Genomic DNA, 25,849 nt, shown 5'->3' on the forward strand with positions numbered 1-25,849 from the left:
TGCGTCTGTGTTCATCAGTGATATTGGCCTGTAGTTTTCTTTTTATGTGACATCTTTGTCTGGTTTTGGTATCAGGGTGATGGTGGCCTCGTAGAATGAGTTTGGGAGTGTTCCTCCCTCTGCTCTATTTTGGAAGAGTTTGAGAAGGATAGGTGTTAGCTCTTCTCTAAATGTTTGATAGAATTCACCTGTAAAGCCATCTGGTCCTGAGCTTTTGTTTTTTGGAAGATTTTTAATCACAGTTTCAATTTCAGTGCTTGTGATTGGCCTGTTCATATTTTTTATTTCTTCCTGACTCAGTCTTTGCATGTTGTGCATTTCTAAGAATTTGTCCATTTCTTCCAGGTTGTCCATTTTATTGGCATAGAGTTGCTTGTAGTAATCTCTCATGATCTTTTGTATTTCTGCAGTGTCAGTTGTTACTTCTCCTTTTTCATTTCTAATTCTATTGATTTGAGTCTTCTCCCTTTTTTTCTTGATGAGTCTGGCTAATGGTTTATTAATTTTGTTTATCTTCTCAAATAACCAGCTTTTATTTTAATTGATCTTTGCTATCGTTTCCTTCATTTCTTTTTCATTTATTTCTGATCTGATCTTTATGATTTCTTTCCTTCTGCTAACTTTGGGTTTTTTTTGTTCTTTCTCTAATTGCTTTAGGTGCAAGGTTAGGTTGTTTATTTGAGATGTTTCCTGTTTCTTAAGGTAGGATTTTATTGCTATAACCTTCCCTCTTAGAACTGCTTTTGTTGCATCCCATAGGTTTTGGGTCGTCGTGTCTCCATTGTCATTTGTTTCTAGGTATTTTTTGATTTCCTCTTTGATTTCTTCAGTGATCACTTCGTTATTAAGTAGTGTATTGTTTAGCCTCCATGTGTTTGTATTTTTTACAGATCTTTTCCTGTAATTGATATCTAGTCTCATGGTGTTGTGGTCAGAAAAGATACTTGATACAATTTCAATTTTCTTAAATTTACCAAGGCTTGATTTGTGACCCAAGATATGATCTATCCTGGAGAATGTTCCATGAGCACTTGAGAAAAATGTGTATTCTGTTGTTTTTGGATGGAATGTCCTATAAATATCAATGAACTCCATCTTGTTTAATGTATCATTTAAAGCTTGTGTTTCCTTATTTATTTTCATTTTGGATGATCTGTCCATTGGTGAAAGTGGGGTGTTAAAGTCCCCTACTATGAATGTGTTACTGTCGATTTCCCCTTTTATGGCTGTTAGTATTTGCCTTATGTACTGAGGTGCTCCTATGTTGGGTTCATAAATATTTACAATTGTTATATCTTCTTCTTGGATTGATCCCTTGATCATTATTAGTGTCCTTATTTTTCTCTTATAATAATCTTTATTTTAAACTCTATTTTGTCTGATATGAGAATTGCTACTCCAGCTTTCTTTCGATTTCCATTTGCCTGGAATATCTTTTTCCATGCCCTCACTTTCAGTCTGTATGTGTCCCTAGGTCTGAAGTGGGTCTCTTGTAGACAGCATATATATGGGTCTTGTTTTTGTTTCCATTCAGCTAGTCTGTTTCTTTTGGTGGGAGCATTTAAACCATTTACATTTAAGGTAATTATTGATATGTATGTTCCTATTCCCATTTTCTTATTTGTTTTGGGTTTTTTTATTGTAGGTCTTTTCCTTCTCTTATGTTTCCTGCCTAGAGAACTTCCTTTAGTATTTGTTGTAAAGCTGGTTTGTTGGTGCTGAACTCTCTCAGCTTTTGCTTGTCCATCAAGGTTTTAATTTCTCCATCAAATCTGAATGAGATCCTTGCTGGGTAGAGTATTCTTGGTTGTAGGTTTTTCTCCTTCATCACTTTAAATATGTCCTGCCAGTCCCTTCTGGCTTGCAGAGTTTCTGCTGAAAGATCAGCTGTTAACCTTATGGGGATTCCCTTGTGTGTTATTTGTTGTTTTTCCCTTGCTGCTTTTAATATGTTTTCTTTGTATTTAATTTTTGATAGTTTGATTAATATTTGTGTTGGCATGTTTCTCCTTGGATTTATCCTGTATGGGACTCTCTGTGCTTCCTGGACTTGATTAACTATTTCCTTTCCCATATTAGGGAAGTTTTCAACTATAATGTCTTCAAAAATTTTCTCAGTCCCTTTCTTTTACTCCTCTTCTTCTGGAACCCCTATACATCGAATGTTGGTGCGTTTAATGTTGTCCCAGAGGTCTCTGAGACTATCCTCAGTTGTTTTCATTCTTTTTTCTTTATTCTGCTCTGCAGTAGTTATTTCCACTATTTTATCTTCCAGGTCACTTATTTGTTCTTCTGCCTCAGTTATTCTGCTATTGATCCCTTCTAGCATATTAGATTTCATTTATTGTGTTGTTCATCGTTACTTGTTTCCTCTTTAGTTCTTCTAGGTCCTTGTTAAATGTTTCTTGCATTTTCTTTATTCTATTTCCAAGTTTTTGGATCATCTTTACTATCATTATTCTGAATTCTTTTTCAGGTAGACTGCCTATTTCCTCTTTATTTGTTAGGTCTGGTGGGTTTTTATCTTGCTCCTTCATCTGCTGTGTGTTTTTCTGTCTTCTCATTTTGCTTATCTTACTGTGTTTAGAGTCTCCTTTTTGCAGGCTGCAGGTTCGTAGTTCCCGTTGTTTTCGGTGTCTGCCCCCAGTGGCTAAGGTTGGTTCAATGGGTTGTGTAGGCTTATTGGTGGAGGGTACTAGTGCCTGTGTTCTGGTGGATGAGGCTGAATCTTGTCTTTCTGGTGGGCAGGTCCACGTCTGGTGGTGTGATATTGGGTATCCTTGGACTTATTATGATTTTAGGCATCCTCTCTGCTAATGGGTGGAGCTGTGTTCCTGTCTTGCTAGTTGTTTGGCATAGGGTGTCCAGCACTGTAGCTTGCTTGTCGTTGAGTGAAACTGGGTGTTGGTGTTGAGATGGAGATCTCTGGGAGATTTTCACCATTTGATATTACGTGGAGCTGGGAGGTCTCTTGTGGGGCAGTGTCCTGAAGTTGGCTCTCCCACGTCAGAGGCACAGCACTGACTCCTGGCTGCAGCAGCAAGTGCCTTTCATCCACACGGCTCAGACTTTTCGGAGGTCTGAGGTCTTTTGCCAGCGTTCAGTGGGTGTTCTGTAGGAGTTGTTCCATGTGTAGATGTATTTCTGATGTACCTGTGGGGAGGAAGGTGATCTCCACATCTAACTCTTCCGCCATCTTCCCCTCCATCCCTTTATCATTTTTTAACTAATTTGTATTTCTGTTATTGACTTGTTATATATGCATAGCAAAAGATATACCCACAGGCAAAGTAATGACCCCCATAGTTGTCTCTATCCTAACACCCAGAACCTGTGTATATGTTACTTACATGGAAAAATGTGACTCTGATTATGTGATTAAATTAAGAACCTTGGGTTGGGAGATCATCCTGCATTATCTGTATGGAAGCAATATACTCACACAAGTCTTTAAAAGCAGAGGAGAGAGGCAGGCGTAGGTCAGAGAGATGAGATGAAAGCAGGAGAGATTCAAAGCATGAGGGGGACTTAACCTGCCACCCTTGACTTTGAAGATGGAGGAAAGAATGTGTGTGGCATCTGTTAGCTGGCTTCCCTGAGCTGACAGCCAGCAAGGAAATGATGACATCAGTCCTATAAATACCAGGAACTGAATTCTGTCAATAACCTTAAAGAGAAAAAAAACAGATCTCCTTGGGAGCCTCCAGAAAAATATACAACCCTGCCAACACCTTGAGTTTAGCCTGTGAGACTACAGAACTGTAAGATTGTTAATTTATGTTGTTTAAGCTGTCAAGTTTGTAGTAATTTGTGACGGCAGTAATAGAAAACTAATACAGTCTTCCCTTGGTATCCCTGGGGGCTTCCTTCCAGGACCCTTGCAGATACCAACATCCATGGATGCTCAAGTTCCTTTTTCAAATTTGTGTAGTACAGTTGGCCTCCCCATCCCAGGGTTCCACATCAGCAGATAGGGAGTGACAGGTGTACATGCATACAGAGGGTACTATTCCTTGTTTGTGTATACAGCTTGCATATATTTTTTCCGAATCTGTGGAGCATCATCACACTTTATAAATGGTGTCTTTTAATGCACAGAAGTTTTAAAATACAATGAAAGTTAGATTCATCTTTTTTTCTCTATTATTTGTGCATTGTAAAAATAAGTTCTTCCTATATACTACAGTCATAAAGACATTTTCTGCTGTCAACATTTAAAAATGTGTATTGAAGTATAGTTGATTTCCAATATTATATTACAATATTCACAATATTTTCTTTGATGAGAGTTTTATCATGAATGGATGTCAAATTTTGTCAAATGCTTTTTCTGCATCTATTGAGATTGTCATATGATTTTTGTCCTTTCTTTTGTTAATGTGCTGTATAAAAATGATTCTTTTTGCAGATATTAAGCCATCTTTGCATTCCGGAATAAATTCCACTGATCATGGTGTATGATCCTTTTTGTATATTGCTGAATTCAGTTTGCTAATATTTTGTTGAGGATTTTTGCAACTATATCCATCAGATATATTGGCCTGTAATTTTCTCTTTTTGCAGTGCCTTTTTCTGGTTTTAGTACCAGGGTAATTATGGCCTCACAGAATGAATTTGGGAGTGTTCCCTCCCCTTCAGTTTTTGAAATAGTTTGAGAAGGATAGGTGTTAACTCTCTTTCATATGTTTGGTAGAATTCTCCTGTGAAGCTTCTGGACTTTAGTTTGCTAGGAGGTTTTTTTTTTTTTTTTTTAAATTACAAATTCAGTTTCATTAATAGTGATTGGTTTGCCCAGATTGTGTTTTTCTTCCTGATTCAGTCTTGTAAGGTTGAGTGTTTCTAGAAATTTGTCCATTTCTTCTAGGTTGTTCAATTTGTTGGCATATAACTATGGTATTCTCTTACGATTTTTTTGTATCTCTGTGATATCCGCTGCTGTTTCTCCTCTTTTATTATTTTATTTGTGTACTCTCTCTTTTTTTATCTTGATGAGCTTGAATAATGGTTTATCAATTTTGTTTATCTTTTCAAGAAAAAAAAAGAGCTCTTGGTTTCATTGATGTTTTTTTTTGATCTCTCTATTATTTATTTCCTCTCTGATCTTTATTGTTTCCTCCCTTCTGCTGACTTTGGGCTTTGTTTGTTCTTTTTCTAATACATTTAGATGTTATGTTAGGTTGTTTACCTGAAACTTTACTTGTTTCTTGAGGTAGGCCTGTATCACTATAAACTTCCCTCTTAGAACTGCTTTGCTGTAACCCATCATTTTGGAAAGTTGTGTTTTTATTTTCATTGGTCTTGAGGTATTTTCTGATTTCTTTTTCTTTTTTTTTTGCGGTACACGGGCCTCTCACTGTTGTGGCCTCTTCCGTTGTGGAGCACAGGCTCCAGACGCGCAGGCTCAGCGGCCATGGCTCATAGGCCCAGCCGCTCCGCGGCATGTGGGATCTTCCCGGACCGGGGCACGAAGCCATGTCCCCTGCATCGGCAGGCAGACGCTCAGCCACTGCACCACCAGGGAAGCCCTGATTTCATTTTTGATTTCTGCATTGACCCACTGGTTTTTTTTTTTTTTTAAACATCTTTATTGGAGTATAATTGCTTTACAATGGTATGTTAGTTTCAGCTTCACAACAAAATGAATCAGTTATATATATACATATATTCCCATATCTCTTCCCGCTTGCGTCTCCCTCCCTCCCACCCTCCCTATCCCACCCCTCCAGGCGGTCACAAAGCACTGAGCTGCTCTCCCTGTGCTATGCGGCTGCTTCCCACTAGCTATCTACCTTACGTTTGGTAGTGTATATATGTCCATGCCTCTTTATCGCTTTGTCACCGTTTACCCTTCCCCCTCCCCATAGCCTCAAGTCCATTCTCTAGTAAGTCTGTGTCTTTATTCCTGTTTCACCCCTAGGTTTTTCATGACATTTTTTTTTCTTAAATTCCATATATATGTGTTAGCATACGGTATTTGTCTCTCTCTTTCTGACTTACTTCACTCTGTATGACAGACTCTAGGTCTATCCACCTCATTACAAATAGCTCAATTTCGTCTCTTTTTATGGCTGAGTAATATTCCATTGTATATATGTGCCACATCTTCTTTATCCATTCATCCGATGATGGACACTTAGGTTGTTTCCATCTCTGGGCTATTGTAAATAGAGCTGCAATGAACATTTTGGTACATGACTCTTTTTGAATTATGGTTTTCTCAGGGTATATGCCCAGTAGTGGGATTGCTGGGTCATATGGTAGTTCTATTTGTAGCTTTTTAAGGAACCTCCATACTGTTCTCCACAGTGGCTGTATCAATTTACATTCCCACCAACAGTGTAAGAGGGTTCCCTTTTCTCCACACCCTCTCCAGCATTTATTGTTTCTAGATTTTTTGATGATGGCCATTCTGACTGGTGTGAGATGATATCTCATTGTAGTTTTGATTTGCATTTCTCTAATGATTAGTGATGTTGAGCATTCTTTCATGTGTTTGTTGGCACTCTGTGTATCTTCTTTGGAGAAATGTCTATTTAGGTCTCCTGCCCATTTTTGGATTGGGTTGTTTGTTTTTTTGTTATTAAGCTGCATGAGCTGCTTATAAATTTTGGAGATTAATGCTTTGTCAGTTGCTTCATTTGCAAATATTTTCTCCCATTCTGAGGGTTGTCTTTTGGTCTTCTTTATGGTTTCCTTTGCTGCGCAAAAGCTTTTAAGTTTCATTAGGTCCCATTTGTTTACTTTTGTTTTTATTTCCATTTCTCTAGGAGGTGGGTCAAAAAGGACCTTGCTGTGATTTATGTCATAGAGTGTTCTGCCTATGTTTTCCTCTAAGAGTTTGATAGTTTCTGGGCTTATATTTAGGTCTTTAATCCATTTTGAGCTTATTTTTGTGTATGGTGTTAGGGAGTGATCTAATCTCATACTTTTACATTAGCTGTCCAGTTTTCCCAGAACCACTTATTGAATAGGCTGTCCTTTCTCCACTGTACATTTCTGCCTCCTTTGTCAAAGATAAGGTGACCATATGTCCGTGGGTTTATCTCTGGGCTTTCTATCCTGTTCCATTGATCTATATTTCTGTTTTTGTGCCAGTACCATACTGTCTTGATAACTGTAGCTTTGTAGTATAGTCTGAAGTCAGGAAGCCTGATTCCTCCAGCTCCAGTTTTCATTCTCAAGATTGTTTTGGCTATTCGGGGTCTTTTGTGTTTCCATACAAATTGTGAAATTTTTTGTTCTAGTTCTGTGAAAAATGCCAGTGGTAGTTTCATAGGGATTGCATTGAATCTGTAGATTGCTTTGGGTAGTAGAGTCACTTTCACGATGTTGATTCTTCCAATCCAAGAACATGGTATATCTCTCCATCTATTTGTATCATCTTTAATTTCTTTCATCAGTGTCTTATAATTTTCTGCATCCAGGTCTTTTGTCTCCTTAGGTAGGTTTATTCCTAGGTATTTTATTCTTTTTGTTGCAATGGTAAATGGGAGTGTTTTCTTGATTTCACTTTCAGATTTTTCATCCTTAGTGTATAGGAATGCCAGAGATTTCTGTGCATTAATTTTGTATCCTGCTACTTTACCAAATTCATTGATTAGCTCTAGTAGTTTTCTGGTAGCATCTTTAGGATTCTCTATGTATAGTATCATGTCATCTGCAAACAGTGACAGCTTTACTTCTTCTTTTCCGATTTGGATTCCTTTTATTTCCTTTTCTTCTCTGATTGCTGTGGCTAAAACTTCCAAAACTATGTTGAATAAGAGTGGTGAGAAAGGGCAACCTTGTCTTGTTCCTGATCTTAGTGGAAATGCTTTCAGTTTTTCACCATTGAGGACGATGTTGGCTGTGGGTTTGTCATATATGGCCTTTATTATGTTGAGGAAAGTTCCCTCTATGCCTACTTTCTGCAGGGTTTTTATCATAAATTGGTGTTGAATTTTGTCAAAAGCTTTCTCTGCATCTATTGAGATGATCATATGGTTTTTCTCCTTCAATTTGTTAATATGGTGTATCACGTTGATTGATTTGCGTATATTGAAGAATCCTTGCATTCCTGGAATAAACCCCACTTGATCATGGTGTATGATCCTTTTAATGTGCTGTTGGATTCTGTTTGCTAGTATTTTGTTGAGGATCTTTGCATCTATGTTCATCAGTGATATTGGCCTGTAGTTTTCTTTCTTTGTGACATCCTTGTCTGGTTTTGGTATCAGGATGATGGTGGCCTCGTAGAATGAGTTGGGGAGTGTTCCTCCCTCTGTTATATTTTGGAAGAGTCTGAGAAGGATAGGTGATAGCTCTTCTCTAAATGTTTGATAGAATTCGCCTGTGAAGCCATCTGGTCCTGGGCTTTTGCTTGTTGGAAGATTTTTAATCACAGTTTCAATTTCAGTGCTTGTGATTTGTCTGTTCATATTTTCTATTTCTTCCTGATTCAGTCTTGGCAGGTTGTGCCTTTCTAAAAATTTGTCCATTTCTTCCAGGTTGTCCATTTTATTGGCATAGAGTTGCTTGTAGTAATCTCTCATGATCTTTTGTATTTCTGCAGTGTCAGTTGTTACTTCTCCTTTTTCATTTCTAATTCTATTGATTTGAGTCTTCTCCCTTTTTTTCTTGATGAGTCTGGCTAATGGTTTATCAATTTTGTTTATCTTTTCAAAGAACCAGCTTTTAGTTTTATTGATCTTTGCTATCGTTTCCTTCATTTCTTTTTCATTTATTTCTGATCTGATTTTTATGATTTCTTTCCTCCTGCTAACTTTGGGGGTTTTTTTGTTCTTCTTTCTCTAATTGCTTTAGGTGCAAGGTTAGGTTGTTTATTCGAGATGTTTCCTGTTTCTTAAGGTAAGATTGTATTGCTATAAACTTCCCTCTTAGAACTGCTTTTGCTGCATCCCATAGATTTTGAGTCGTCGTGTCTCCATTGTCATTTGTTTCTAGGTATTTTTTGATTTCCTCTTTGATTTCTTCAGTGATCACTTCGTTATTAAGTAGTGTATTGTTTAGCCTCCATGTGTTTGTATTTTTTACAGATCTTCTCCTGTAATTGATATCGAGTCTCATAGCGTTGTGGTCGGAAAAGATACTTGATACAATTTCAATTTTCTTAAATTTACCAAGGCTTGATTTGTGACCCAAGATATGATCTATCCTGGAGAATGTTCCATGAGCACTTGAGAAAAATGTGTATTCTGTTGTTTTTGGATGGAATGTCCTATAAATATCAATGAACTCCATCTTGTTTAATGTATCATTTAAAGCTTGTGTTTCCTTATTTATTTTCATTTTGGATGATCTGTCCATTGGTGAAAATGGGGTGTTAAAGTCCCCTACTATGAATGTGTTACTGTCGATTTCCCCTTTTATGGTTGTCAGTATTTGCCTTATGTATTGAGGTGCACCTATGTTGGGTTCATAAATATTTACAATTGTTATATCTTCCTCTTGGATCGATCCCTTGATCATTATGTAGTGTCCTTCTTCGTCTCTTCTAATAGTCTTTGTTGTAAAGTCTATTTTGTCTGATATGAGAATTGCTACTCCAGCTTTCTTTTGGTTTCCATTTGCATGAAATGTCTTTTTCCATCCCCTTACTTTCAGTCTGTATGTGTCTCTAGGTCTGAAGTGGGTCTCTTGTAGACAGCAAATATATGGGTCTTGTTTTTGTATTCATTCAGCCAATCTGTGTCTTTTGGTGGGAGCATTTAGTTCATTTACATTTAAGGTAATTATCGATATGTGTGTTCCTATTCCCATTTTCTTAATTGTTTTGGGTTCGTTATTGTAGGTCTTTTCCTTCTTTTGTGTTTCTTGCCTAGAGAAGTTCCTTTAGCAGTTGTTTTAGAGCTGGTTTGGTGGTGCTGAACTCTCTCAGCTTTTGCTTGTCTGTAAAGGTTTTAATTTCTCCATCAAATCTGAATGAGATCCTTGCTGGGTAGAGTAATCTTGGTTGCAGGTTTTTCTCCTTCAACACTTTCAATATGTCCTGCCACTCCCTTCTGGCTTGCAGAGTTTCTGCTGAAAGATCAGCTGTTAACCTTATGAGGATTCCCTTGTGTGTTATTTGTTGTTTTTCCCTTGCTGCTTTTAATATGTTTTCTTTGTATTTAATTTTTGACAGTTTGATTAATATGTGTCTTGGCGTATTTCTCCTTGGATTTATCCTGTATGGGACTCTCTGTGCTTCCTGGACTTGATTAACTATTTCCTTTCCCATATTAGGGAAGTTTTCAACTATAATCTCTTCAAATATTTTCTCAGTCCCTTTCTTTTTCTCTTCTTCTTCTGGAACCCCTATAATTCGAATGTTGGTGCGTTTAATGTTGTCCCAGAGGTCTCTGAGACTGTCCTCAGTTCTTTTCATTCTTTTTTCTTTATTCTGCTCTGCAGTAGTTATTTCCACTATTTTATCTTCCAGGTCACTTATCCGTTCTTCTGCCTCAGTTATTCTGCTATTGATCCCATCTAGAGTACTTTTAATTTCATTTATTGTGTTGTTCATCATTGCTTGTTTCATCTTTAGTTCTTCTAGGTCCTTGTTAACTGATTCTTGCATTTTGTCCATTCTATTGTCCATTCTATCTCCAAGATTTCGGATCAACCTTACTCTGATTATTCTGAATTCTTTTTCAGGTAGACTGCCTATTTCCTCTTCATTTGTTAGGTCTGGTGGGTTTTTATCTTGCTCCTTCATCTGCTGTGTGTTTTTCTGTCTTTTCATTTTGCTTATCTTACTGTGTTTGGGGTCTCCTTTTTTGCAGGCTGAAGGTTCGTAGTTCCTGTTGTTTTTTGTGTCTGTCCCCAGTGGCTAAGGTTGGTTCAGTGGGTTGTGTAGGCTTCCTGGTGGAGGGTACTAGTGCCTGTGTTCTGGTGGATGAGGCTGGATCTTGTCTTTCTGGTGGGCAGGTCCACGTCTGGTGGTGTGTTTTGGGGTGTCTGTAGACTTATTATGATTTTGGGCAGCCTCTCTGCTAATGGGTGGGGTTGTGTTCCTGTCTTGCTATTTGTTTGGCATAGGATGTCCAGCACTGTAGCTTGCTGGTCGTTGAGTGAAGCTGGGTGCTGGCATTGAGATGGAGATCTCTCGGAGAATTTTGCTGTTTGATATTATGTGCAGCTGGGAGGCCTCTTGTGGAGCAGTGTCCTGAAGTTGGCTCTCCCACCTCAGAGGCACAGCACTGACTCCTGGCTGCAGCACCAAGAGCCTTTCATCCACAGGGCTCCTTAATTTGGGATGATTCGTTGTCTATTCAGGTATTCCACAGATGCAGGGTATATCAAGTTGATTGTGGAGCTTTAATCCGCTGCTGCTGGGAGAGATTTCCCTTTCTCTTCTTTGTTCTCACAGTTCCCAGGGGCTCAGCTTTGGATTTGGCCCCGCCTGTGCGTGTAGGTTGCCGGAGGGCGTCTGTTCTTTGCTCAGACAGGATGGGGTTAAAGGAGCCGCTGATTCGGAGGCTCTGGCTCACTCAGGCCGGGGGGGGGGGGGGGGGGGTCGGGTGGGGTAGGGAGGGTCACGGAGTGTGGGGCGGGCCTGCAGCGGCAGAGGCCTGCGTGACGTTGCAGCCTGAGGCGCGCCGTGCGTTCTCCCGGGGGAGCTGTGCCTGGATCCCGGGACCCTGGCAGTGGCGGGCTGCACAGGCTCCCCGGAAGGGCATGTGGCTAGTGACCTGTGTTCGCACACAGGCCTCCTGGTGGCGGCAGCAGCGGCCTTAGCGTCTCATGTCTGTCTCTGGGGTCCGCACTTTTAGCCGCGGCTCGCGCCCGTCCCTGGAGCTCTCTCAAGCAGCATTCTTAATCCCCTCTCCTCGCGCACCAGGAAACAAAGAGGGATGTAAAAGTCTCTTGCCTCTTCGGCAGGTCCAGACTTTTCCCCGGACTCTCTCCCGGCTAGCCGCGGTGCACTAACGCCCTGCAGGCTGTGTTCACGCCGCCAACCTCAGTCCTCTCCCTGCGCTCCGACAAAAGCCGGAGCCTCAGCTCCCAGTCCCGCCCGCCCCGGCGGGCGAGCAGACAAGCCTCTCGGCTGGTGAGTGCCGGTCGGCCCGATCCTCTGCGCTGGAATCTGTCCGCTTTGCCCTCCGCACCCCTGTTGCTGTGCTCTCCTCCGCGGCTCCCCAGCTCCCCCACTCCGCCTCCCGAAGTCTCCACCCGCGAAGGGGCTTCCTAGTGTGTGGACACTTTTCCTCCTTCACAGCTCTCTCCTGCTGGTGCAGGACCCGTCCCTATCCTTTTGTCTCTGTTTAGTTTTTTCTTTTGCCCTAACCAGGTACGTGGGGGGTTCCTTGCCTTTTGGGAGGTCTGAGGTCTTCTGCCAGCGTTCAGTAGGTGCTCCGTAGGAGTTGTTCCACGCGTAGATGTATTTCTGGTGTATCTGTGGGGCGGAAGGTGATCTCCACGTCTTACTCTTCCGCCATCTTCCCGGAAGTCCCCGACCCACTGGTTTTTTAGTAGCATGTTGTTTAGTCTCCATGCTTTGTGCTTTTCCCATTTTTCTTCCTATAATTGATTTCTGGTTTAATACTGTTGTGGTCAGAAAAAATACTTCTATCCTCTTAAATTTGTTGTGATTAGTTTTGTGGCCTGGTATGTCATCTATTCTGGAGAATGTTCCATGTGCTCTTGAAAAGAATGTGCATTTTGCTGTTTTGGGATAGAATGTCCTGTAGATATCTATTAAGTCCAGCTGGACTAATATGTCATTTAAGACCACTGTTTCCTTATTGATGTTCTCCTTTGCTCAGTGGCCGCACCACCGTATTGGGTGCAGGGTCGGGTTCCCAAGTTGCTGGAGCAGAAGCCCTGAGGTCTGGTCCAAGCTAGCTTTGCTCCCTTTAAGTGTGTGTTCTTCCCCCTCCCAGCACCAGCTCCCTTGCCCCAGAGGGGATGAGTGCTGGAGAAAAAGGGGCTGGTACAGGCACTCAGCATGGTACCCTCAACATTGAGACATTTAATCCAAATGGAAAAATTTTTTCATATGTTTTGTGTTTCATATGTTTTCATATCTGTTTTCAATGGATAATAATTGCCTCAGCATCATTTACTATCTAGTCCATTTTTTCTTCACTAACCTGCACCTCAGTCAGAGATCAAGTTGACCAGTCTGTGGTTCCGTTTCTGAGCTCATTCATTATTTGTTATTTTTATCGTTTTTGTTTATTCCTAAGCCAGTAATATAGTATCTTAATTACAATACTTGTATTTTAATAATTGTTATTTTGTAGGCTGAGACCCCCTACCATGTTTTTCAGTTATCTTGACTATTCTTGGTCCTTTACTTTTCCTTATGATTTTAAAATTAGTTTTCAAGTTCTAAAATTAGGTTTTTAAGAACGCTGTTGGTATTTTTGTTGGATTGCATTGAATTTATAGATTAATTTTGGGATAACTGACATTTTTATAATATTGAGTTTTACCATCCGTGAACTTGGTTTGTCTCTCGGTTACTGAAGTCTTCTTTTATGTCTTTGAATAATATGTTATAATATTACCTGTCTTACATAAGATTTATGAGGATTTTATATAATTCTTTGAAAAAAAGTATGTTCCAAGTTGTTAATTCCTGGTATCTAGGGATGCAACTTTTAATAAAGATTTTCTACCTACTAATATTTCTGAACTATTCTATTAACTCTATTAACTTGTGTTGAGGTTTTTTTTTTTTTTTTTTTTTTTTTTTTTTTGTGGTATACGGACCTCTCACTGTTGTGGCCTCTCCCATAGTGGAGCACAGGCTCCGGACATGCAGGCTCAGCAGCCATGGCTCACGGGCCCAGCTGGTCCGCGGCATGTGGGATCTTCCCGGCCTGGGGCACGAATCCGTGTCCCCTGCATCGGTAGGCGGACTCTCAACCACTGCGCCACCAGGGAAGCCCTTGTGTTGAGTTTTTTTTGTTCACAGTTATAACAATTATAACATCTATGAACAATGAATATTTTGTTTATTTACAGTACTTATATTTTAAATTCCCTTTCTCATCTTCATAGGCTCCTTTTAGGATCTCTTGTATAATATTAAATGAACGTCCACAGTGAGTGTCTTTTTCTTGTTGCATATTTTAAAGGAAGTGGTATCATTGTTTATCTATATGAATATATTGCTCAGTGAGGTTTTAACAAGTTCATTTCTATTCTTAGTTTGCAAGTATTTATTTTTTAATAAACAAAAATTGGTTTTATTAAATGATTTTTCTGTGTTGAAAATGATTTTTTCCTCTCATAGTCAGCTTATATTAAATTACATTATTAGGTTTTTTTAATGAAAAAAGATATTTCCATTCCTGGAATAAATCCAACTCTTCCTAAATGGTATTTTTATATGGGTGTATAACTGTCTGTGTACAAAGAAGCTTATAATTTATTTGGATTTTTGTGGCTATGGCCGTATGTTGATACTGGTCTGAAGTTTCTTTGTACTGTTATCTTTAAATTTACATATTAAGGTTATATCAGCCTTAAAATAAAGAGGAAAAGAGAGAGGTGGTAAAAGGATGGAAGTGAGAGTGAGAGGAAAATGAGAAAGAAAGAATAAGAGAGAGAGTGAAGAGAAAAAAAGAACAAAATGAAGCAAGAATGGTAAAACATTGATAATTATTGAATACAGATGATGGGCATATGGGAATTCATTATAGTATTATCTCCACTTTAAGGAGAAATAAAAACAAATTATTTTTTAATTGAGAGATTTCTAGAATAATTTTATCCGTAAAGCTACCATAGAGTACAATGTCTAAAGAATATCTTAAGGACATTTCATTTCTTGAGTATTCATTTTCAACTTTCATTAATGGTCACCTTTTCCATGGAAATATAGACTCAAATTCACTAGATTTTGAAGATATTTGTTGTTGGATCACACATTTGAAGGTGTTTGTTGTTGGATCACACATTTACACAAAATAATAGTTGTACAAATAAAATACACCTTATTGATTTCTCTAACAGTCCTAATATTCCTTATTATTATAAAATAAACCTTATTATTTCTCTAACAGTCCTAATATTCCCTCAGGCAGGGCAGGGAGCTCTTTCTGCTAGTTGTCATCTCTCAGTTATCCTGGTTTAAACTCTCAATTTTTCATAATTCAGTCTCTTCTCTTTTCCCACTTCCCTTTGGGTCTCCTCAAATACTGCACCAAGGAAAGAGCTCTGTGGCATATTGGCCAAATCCTTAGAGACACTATACTCAAATCATCAGCGGTCTTTGCCATGGGTGACTTGTCTCTTCTGATTCCTGTACTGGTACCTGCTGAGGTGTGACTGGTCTTGCCTTGCCTTCTGAATTGTCTTTCAGGCATCCACTGCTGACTGGGTCTAACCATTGGCCCCTGCCGTAGAGCACACTGGCTTCTTTATCACATGTTCAGGCCATTGCCACACATCTTTATCCCCATCTCTGAGGCACAGGGGAATTTTGGCATTCTCTAGAAGACCAAGAGGAAACAGATGATCTTCAGATTTACCTTGTGCAAATGCTATTTTTCTGGTATACATTTGATAAGACACCATGGGGTGCATGGGGCTTCTTTTAGAGAATTGCCCTCCCCCTAAGGCTGCCCTGTGAAATAGATCCATTCATCCTTCTCCTGATGTTATCAGATTCTCCTGTAACTCTATAGGAGTTGACATATTTAGCAGGTTCGTTTCCCTACTTCCCACCTTGAGGATTGGTGTTCTAACCTAAGAAGAGCAGCACAGACAGATGCTTTTAAGCTCTTCATGTTCCTTCTTTCTTGTCCTAGAAATCCTCTCAGTGCCCCAGAAATCTCTCAATTTATGCCCTGATATGAAGATACTTCATATATTTATGTCACATTCCTCTTCTAGGGTTTATCATGAAATTGTCCTGCTCTGACTCCCTACTGTATCTGGCTGTTATATAATGAGAACTTTAGAATTGATAAATTTCTTTTTAATCACCACCAAGTAACCCTTTAAATATGAAGCACAGGCATTCTTTTACAGGTGTTAAAAACTTGATTAATCAAGAAGATTAAGAAATATTCTGCTTCTTTAAAATATATGGGAGGATTACACTTGCCAACACATCCTACATTTTGTTGATAAAATGTGAGCAGAATAACCTGTGTCACCTCTTAAAGACATTTTAAGGTAGAGTGCACAATATACCGTGTGTCCTTTTCCTGCCTTTGCAATTATGGAAGTATGTTTCAAGGAAAAATATCGTCATCTTGGGTTTCTGAATGGACTGCCATGAAAGATCCCCTTGCCTAACCACATAGGGCTTGTACCATGAACAAAAAATTGTTTGTTGTATTAAGACACTGAGAGCCGGGGGTTATTTGTTACCGTTGTGTAATCTAGACCATCCTGACTGATGCATAGCCCTATGTGTACTAACATAGAAAAATAGTCATCACATGGGTTTGTGTAACAAAAGCCAATATGATCTCAATTATGTAAAGCTCAGTGTGTAACTAAATGGGATAAATAAGTGAATTCTTCCTTTGAGAAGTTTTGAGAAGCCAGAAATTTTGGAAGCAGTGATTGTATTCATGACTGCTTTCTATTTTTTGAATAGCCTTTCTGTATTTGGGAAAATTCCCTTGTGAGGAATTCTGTATTTCTAAAGTAGAAATCAGAACTGAGTTCCTAGCTTTTCTTGTAGCTTGGATATAGGTGATTGACTTACATATACCTATGGGAGATATAGGTTTGGAAGTGGGGGACAGGAGAAAATTATTTTGAGTAGAATTCAGTTTTTCTCACAGGTAGCTTCTGGATTTGGGGGATGGTAGTGGTTTCAGAGTCAGATTCTTGTCATGGAGTGATGTAGCAGTGGGATTCTATTTCTGTATCTCTACCTCTCTCTACTGCCATCTAGCTAACTGGAGAGATTTGTTAAGGGATTGATTTATGCAATTGCGTGAGTTGAATGAGCAAGTTTGAAATCTGTAGGACGGGCAGTCAGGAAGGGCAGATCATAAGCAAGATGGAACTCCATGAAATGGGCCAAAACTTTTATCAACAGGCAGAATTTCTTCTCACTTTTTCAGGAAAGCCTCATCCCTGCTTTCTGGGTCTTCTAACTGATTCAGTAAGGCCTACTCAGGTTATCCTTGGTAATCTCCCTCCCTTAAAGTCAACTGATTAGGGACTTTAATTACATCCCCCACATCCCTTCCTAGCAACATCTAGATTAGTATTTAATTAAATAACTCAGGACTGGAGCCTAACCCAGTTGACATATTTAAAAAAATCCAACACAATTGGCATTAGTACATGTGGCAGAAGTTGTAGAAAAGCCAAGTTCCTTCCTTTCAGTGTGTGATGTGACAGTGGCATTGTTTTTTTTTTTTTTTTCTTTTTAAATCCAGCCTATTCCGCAGCATTGCTGTGTGCTTGTGTGTGCGGATATGTGTTTCTGGAAGCTCAACCTTGTCTGTTCCTCCAGCTAACCACTCATTCTGATAGCTACTAATATCTTTTCATACTTTTCTAGTTAATCTAGTCAAGTGGATTTTATTTGCTTTAACTGAAGCATCTGACCAATAGTAAAGTTAATCTTCAAGTCTTTTTCTCATAAGACTAAGGTCCTTGGTCAAAATGACAGTACAGGGATTTCTGGGTTCTGTTTACAGGCTGGCTTTTTTTAGGCCATGTTCTTTTGCTTTTAGGTTAGCAAATTCTGGAAGTTATGACCTCTCTATGGAAGGGTAGTTTCCTGCTCTGCTCCTCTATTTTTCTTTGCGGGTGTCTTTGCAACAGAAACAGTTAGTGTACTTACTGGAGATTTTCAAACCTATTAGTCCATGGAAATGTCAGTATCTCCCTTTTGCTGCTTGGTGTGCTCACAGCAGAGGCTGAACTATAGATTATGTGGAAAATGGAAGAGGAAGGAGGAGGAGAAGAATATAATTGAATATAAAAGTAGACTACAGAATGAGGTTTCTATTTTAATTGAGAAAAGATTAATAATGGATTATAACTTTTTCCCCAAAATGTATATGTACTGTATTTTCTCTTGGTTAGGTTCTTATTAAAGAATGCTTTATGAAATATCATATCACAATCATACCCAAATGCTCTCACCCTAATTTTAAGTTAATGGTACTTTATACATCTATATATCCCTGTATATTCATACATGTACACATTGGTTAAAGCATTTCCGTGTTATTACTTACAACAAAATGGTGTAGAGCACAGCTTATGGAGAGAAACTGCCTCATTTTGTATTATTGTTGTTAATTTTTTTTTTATTGTGGTAAAATGTATATTATATAAAATTTACTATTTTAGCCATTTTTAAGTGTACAGTTCTATAGCATTAAGTACATTTACATTGTTGTGCAACCATCACTACTATCCATCTTCAGAACCTTTTCATCATCCCATAATGAAACACTGTGCCCATTAAACAATAACTCCCCATTTCCCCTTTTCGCAGCTCCTAACAACCACATTCTACTTTCTGTCTCTATGAATTTGAGTAGTCTGAGTACTTCATGTAAGTGGGATCTTGCAACATTTATCCTTTTGTGTCTGGCTTATTTCCTCTAGCATGATGTCTTCAAGGCCATCCATGTTGTAGCATGTATGAGAATATTTTTCCTTTTTAAGACTGAATATTAGTCCCTTGTGTGTATATACCATGTTTGTTTATCCATTCATCTGTCAATGGACATTTGAGTTGTTTTCACTTTTTGGCTATTGTGAATAATGCTGCTATGAAATGGGTGTACAAATATCTGAGTCCCTGCTTTCAATTATTTTTTTGTGTATGCCCTGAAGTAGAATTGCTGCATCATATTAATTCTATGTTTAACTTGTTGAGGGACTGCCATACTGCTTTCCACAGCAGCTGTACCATTTTACATTCCCACCAGCAATGCACAAGGGTTCCAATTTTTTCACATCCTCACCAAAACTTGTTTTCTGTTTTTTGTATAATAGCCATCTCAATAGGTGTGAAGTTTTATCAAGTATATTTTCTGTATTCTTGATGCTTTGGTATTTGGCTTCTGATCCTAGAGAAACTGCCTTTCCCAGGGCTAGACAGTTCCTAGAGAGAGCAGGTGACTCCCCTGTGAGTGCATCTTTGATATACAAACTGACTAACCCAGAGCCCACAGCCTCAACCATCTCCTTTATGAAAGTCTCACACACCAAGCCAGTATTCTTCCTGCTCTAAATCACCCCATGGCCAGGCACTAAACAGCTAGGGACCACCCCTATAGTCTAGAGCCTGCTGAAATCATTCAAAATATCCAATCCTAAACTCAGCCACCTGGCCCATTTCTCCCCAGGAAGACTCCAATAAAGACTCTGGGCTATGCTCTGTCCTCTCCTTCTCCCACCTCCTGACTCACCTCCATGCTTCCCCATGTGGTCCTGAATGGCTTGACATACTTACTGTTTCTAGAAATCTGTGGGTAAAAACTTCTTCATGACAATTGTTTTCATGTCTATGTATCTGATTGTACCTGATTAAAATATTGGTTTGGCCAAAAAGTTCATTCGGGTTTTTCCGTAACATGAAAAACCCAAATGAACTTTTTGGCCAACCTGATAGATTCCAGGTACACTTTTTAGAGCAAGAGTGTTATCTCATTGTGGTTTTGATATGCATTTCCCTAATGATTAGTGTTGTTGAGCATCTTTTTATATGCTTGTTGGTCATTTCTGTATCTTGGGAGAAATGTCTATTTAAGCCCTTTGGTTATTTTTAAATTGAGTTGTTGGTTTTGTTGCTGAGTTATAGGTTGAGTTGAGTTTCTGATATAATTCCATGGGCATATAAACCATAATTCAAAAAGATACATGCACCCCAACGTTCATTGCAGCACTATTTACAATAGCCAGGTCATGGAAGCAACCTAAATGTCCATCGACAGAGGAATGGATAAAGAAGATGTGGTATATATATACAATGGAATATTACTCAGACATAAAAAGGAATGAAACTGTGTCATTTGTAGAGATGTGGATGGACCTAGAGACTATCATACAGAGCAAAGTCAAGAAAGAGAAAAACAAATATTGTATAACACATATATGTGGAATCTAGAAAAATGGTATAGATGATCTTATTTGCAAAGCAGAAATAGAGGCACAGACATAGAGAACAAATGTATGGATACCAAGGGGAAAAGGGGGGGGTGGGATGAATTGGGAGATTGGGATTGACATATATACACTGGTATGTGTAAAATAGATAACTAACGAGAACCTACTGTATAGCACAGAGAACTCTACTCGGTGCTCTGTGGTGACCTAAATGGGAAGGAAATCCAAAAAGACCAGGGATATATTGATACGTATGGCTCATTCACTTTGCTGTACAGCAGAAACTGACACAGCAGTGTAAAGCAACTATACTCCAATAAAAAAAAAATAGTGAGTTACGTTGATTTATTTTTGAATATTAAACCAATCTTGCATTTTGGTGTAAATGCCATTTGATCATGATATATATCCTTTTCACATAGTCTTTGATTCAATTTCTTAACATTTTATTTATAACTTTTATATCTATGTTTATGAGAGATATTGGTCTATAGTTTTCCTTTCTTGTAATATCTCATTCTGGTTTTGGTGTCAGGGTAATGCTGACCTCATAGAGTAATTTGTTTTTTCATATAGTGACTTTTGAAATATTCTTCCTGTTCAATTTTCTAGAATTTTCTGCAGAATTAGTATGATTTTCTTCCTGTATGAGTAAGAAAACACCAATGTAGAGCCACCTGTGATTGAAATTTTCTAGTTGAGAAAGTGTTTATCTTTAAATTTCATTTCATTAATAGATGTGAGGCTATTCAGGTCATCTGTTTCTTCTTTATTGAATATTGGTAGTTTGTATCTCTCATTGATTTTTTTTTTCTGTTTAATTCTAAGTAACATATCTGCATGACATTTTTCATAATAGTCTCTTTATGTCTTTTTGATATATATAGAAATCATATATATATATGAATATATACATATACATATACATATACATATATATATATATATATATATATATATATGAACTGTGTGATATCACTTCTCTCATTCTTGACATGGTTAATTGTGCATTCACTTTCTTTCCTCATCAGTATGGCTGGGTTTATCATGCTTACTGGTGTATTTAAAGAACCAGCTTTTAGTTTCATTGATTTGTCTCTATTTTCTTGTTTTTGTTTCATTTATTTATGTTTTAGTCGTTATAATTCTTTCTTCTGCTTAATTTGGCTCTCTTTTGCTCTTCTTTTTTCTAATTTCTTTATGTAGAAGCTGTAGTCATTTATTTGAGATCTTTCATGTTTTCTACTATTAGAATTTATTTCTATAAATTTACCCCTAATTACTATGTTAGTAGCATTGCACATATTTTGATATTTTGGTTTTCAATTTTATTTAGTTCAAAATACTTTATAATTTCCTTTTAAAATTCTCCTCTAAACTCTGGGATTACTTAGAAGTGTGTTATTTAGTTTCAAATATTTTGGGGGATTTTCTAGAGTCTTTCTGTTTTTAATTTCTAATTTAATTCAATTTAAGATTATTTTAAATGCATTTAGACTTGTTCTGTGACCCATACTATCATCTATTTTGATATGTTCCATGTGCCCTTGAAAACTATATGCATTCTGCTGGTATAGTGTTTAATCAAGTTAAGGATGTTGTTTGTGCTGTTCAAATATTCAATTTCCTTATTGTATTAACTTGTTCTATCTTATTGATTGAGGGGTATTGAAATCTCTGACTGTAATTGTGGATTTGTCTGCTACAGAGTTTCATTTTAACATCCTATTACAAACAACAGCAGTGTTACCTCTATATGTATGTAAATGATTATGTATACATTTTCTATTGATGCCAATACAAATTACCACAAACTTAGCAGTTAAAACAACACCCTTTTAGTATCTCACAGTTTCTCTAGGTCATAAATATGGACGTGGCACTACTGGGTTCTCTGCTCAGGATCTTACAAAGTAGAATCAAAGTGTCAGCTGGGCTCAGCTGAGGTACTATTCCAAGCTTGTTCAGGTTGTTAGCAGAGTTTAGTTCCTTGCAACTGTTGGACTGAGGTCCCTACTTTTTTTCCCTGGCTATCAGCTAGGGGTTGCTCTCAACTACTACAGGTCACCCTCAGATTCTAGCCACGTTGTCCTATCACAACATGGCAAATTATTTCTTCAAAGCCAGTGGGAGAATTTCCCTCCCGCATGGACTAAGACTGGAAGCTGTATCATTAGAAAATAAAAATACTACCTTTGACCTCTGGACAAAGTTACGGTTGATTTCTGCCTGGAATCTTTCTTCCGTAGAAGGTTTTCAATAAAGCAAAAAACATAAACAGTTAAAACATTTTTGTACTTGGCATCCATTCTGAAATGTCTCTTTCTGTTAGAGATAATAGCATCTCATGGGCAAAACTGTTTTATTTTTTTATTTTTAATGTTTTCTTGATCCAGCGGGTTAAAGTTTATTAAGGCAGGCAAAGGACAGTTCCATGATGGCAGACAAAGAGGTAAAGGATCCGTGTGAGAAGTCAGTTTCTGAAAGGTAATAGCCTGGCATGCCTTTGATTTTTCATAGGATGCCACCGTTTGAGACAATCTGATTCATCTCACCACTTATATATGAGTGAATATGGGTGCTTCATCACCTTAAGTTAGAGTTTCAGGGTTGTTTGAAGATGCAGTTATTCTTTATGGCTGTTGTTAGGCACATGGAAGCCCTGATTCTGAACAAGAATTTCTCCCTTTTTTCTCCTCCACACGCATTATATTGAGCTGTCATTCACAACCACAGCAGGAACACAAAACAGTCTTAGAGTAACTTGGATGACAGAAGCTCTCTCATGGTATATGTAGCTCTGAAAAAAAAATCATCACATCCCAACAGATCTTTCTTTTGATGTGTTCAGTAGTTCCACATCCATCTTACAATGACAAATTAAAACATCTGTACAATGAACTTTGACATTGGCATGAATGCAACTGTCCCTGGTCCTGTATAGTTTTCCATTTTTTTCTGCCCCACATCTTTGATAATATTCTCAAAATGCCCTGAATCCCTTCAAAAGCAACTCACCAACACTGGTAGTTGAGAAGAATCTCTACATTTCACAGCTCAGCCATAGAGGAGGTAACTGTATGCAGGGAGTGAAAATGGGACCCATTTTATTGATATATACTAAAGCTTGGGAAGAAAATCAGTTAATTTCTGGAAGAGAAAAGTGTTTAGGTCAAGAAAAGACTATACATGTGAACATTAATTACATGTCTAGAATATCCTAGGTGTAAGAAACAATCTTGGTGGCAGGTGCTGTTGGTGTCCTGCTGTTTCCCCTCAGTCCTTACCATTTCCAGCCCCTCCCACTGTCAGCCCCCTCTTTCTTTGCCTGAGTGTTTTCTCTCTTTACCAGAGCCTGCTCTGTCCATGCATGTGGTTGGAAGTACTGAGAGATAAACTCCCCTTGGGAGCAGCTTGCAACCGATGATAGATGGAGGTTTGTGGGATAAATACCCCAGTTCTCTTACCCTTGTGGTAGGATAAATTTAAGGTGGGTATTAGAAACTTTGTCCAGAGTTCCCGAGAAGGATAAAAATCTAGTCGTCCACAGTGGTAACTCTTGACAATACACCCTTCTCTGTGTCCCTTCCCCATTCCCTAAGGATCCTGGATCACTTCCCAAATAAGCTACTTGCACTTGAGTCTTTCCTCCAGGGTCTGTCTCTGGGAGGACCCAACTTAAGACATTGTCCATCCTCATAAACCAAAATTTATGTCTTTAAGGACAGTCCAGTGGGACCTCCCAGTCACCTCATCCAATGTTACTCAGACCAAATTCACTTTTTAAAACCAACACACAAAGTGTGCACCCATGGCAAGATTAAAAAACCCACAAACGTGTGTGTGTGTGTGTGTGTGTGTGTGTATGAACCATCCTTTAAAGGTGATTTTTCCAAGTCTTTCCTTTTTCTACCATTACTTGAATCCAAAAACTTGAATCCAAAGTTCTTAATTTCCAGGCTAAGGCTCTCACCCCATAGTGAAGCTGCATCAGAAGGAGGGTTAGCAACAAATAAGCAGGTTCAGTTGAGAGTTCTGATATGGCTGTAGCCATTGTTGCATAACAAGGCACCTTGAAACTTAGTGGCTTAAAGCAATTATCATTTATTGTTGCCAACGTCTATGAGTCTTGTGGGTAGTTCTGCTGACCTGGGTGAGGTTCAGCTGATCTTGGCAAGTCTTATGTATCTTTGATCAGTTGGTGGGTAGACTAAATGCTGGCAGTTGTCTGGCTGAGACAGTGGGAGTGACTGATCCATGTAGCCTTTCATCTTCCAGCAGGTTACAAGGTCAGGCTTGTGCACATGACATCGTCAGGGGCCCAAAAGGGAAAGTAGAAACATTGAAGGACTTTTGAGTCCTAAGTTCAGAACGAGAAGAGAATCACCTATACTGTTTTCTTGGTTAAATCAGGTTGTAAGACCAACCTAAATTCAACAGGTGGAGAAATAGCTCCACCCCTTGATGGGAGTTCTTGCAAAATCACATTGTGAAAGGCTATGGATACCTGGAAAGAAATACTTGCACCCATTTTTGTTGCAAACAACCTATCACCTTCTGGCTAGTGTGGATCTAAAAGCATTCTGTGCTTATCAAATGCCTAGGGCATTTTGTAAAGTTGAGGGGGAGAGGTGCCACATTAACCACCACATAACTTTATTCAGTCACCCTGAAACCCATTTTCTGTTATTCCTCCCCTTGGCTACTTCCTCTGATAGTTTTCTAATGTTTCAGAAATTCTAGTGTCCAGTCCACTAATTATTTATTTATTTTTTTACTTATTTATGAGTATAATTGCTTTACAATGTTGTGTTAGCTTCTGCTGTACGATGAAGTGAATCAGCTACCTGTATTCCTATATCCGCTCCCTCTTGGACCTCCCTCCCACGCCCCCCATCCTACCCATCTAGGTTTTCAAAGAGCACCGAGCTGAGCTTCCTGTGCTTTCATAGCACGTTCCCACTAGCTATCTGTCTTACACATGGTAGTGTATGTATGTCAATCCTAATCTCCCAATTCATCCCACCTTCCCCTTCCCCCGCTGTGTCCACATGTCCCACTAATTTTTTTTTCTATTTTATCTAGTGTTCTCAAGCTGCAGATTAGGTTCCTAAGTTAATTGAACTATGGAGAATTTGTTAGAAATGTTATACCATATAAAGTTGTATTCTTCAATTTTTATAATAGCTACTGACAGGGAAACCTGCACATTGTGAAAGAGATTGGGAGAAAAAAAGGAGTAAGTGTATAAAGGCAGTCAAAAAATAGCATCCTTGCCACCCTGTGGAAGTTTCTGAAATTGCATTATCCCAAAGCACAGAAAATATGGCTACTTGCACTTCTCTGTGTAAATTTCTGTGCTGGGCCCCAGTGTGGGTAAAATGAACTGCACCAGGCAGAGACATTTCCATGAGGCAGAACTGAACAGAGCCAGTATATATACCTAGTGCTGTCAAGTTTCCAACCCTCCCATCAGCCCCATCTCAATAGTGATGGGAGATGTCTGAGCCTCATCTCAGGATCAGGATTTCAGAGCCAGAAGAAACATTTGAATTCATCGAACTCAACTCTCAGAGCTTTTTGTTAGGTAAACTTAAAAAAAAAGTACAACAGACACAGAGAAGCACATAGATAATTTAATATCTCAGTGAGTGCACAAAGTAAGTTCACCATGTAGCCTGTACCCAGAACAAGAAATAGAAATTTCTATCACTCCAGAAGCCCACCTTAGGCTCCCTTCCGATCACTACCCCTCCCGCCTTACCCTGATTCTAAAAGCATAGTTAAGTTTTGCCTCTTCGGGAACTTTTCATAAGTG

The sequence above is a fragment of the Tursiops truncatus genome, chromosome 15, assembly GCF_011762595.2.
Source record: "Tursiops truncatus isolate mTurTru1 chromosome 15, mTurTru1.mat.Y, whole genome shotgun sequence".
NCBI lineage: Eukaryota > Metazoa > Chordata > Mammalia > Artiodactyla > Delphinidae > Tursiops > Tursiops truncatus.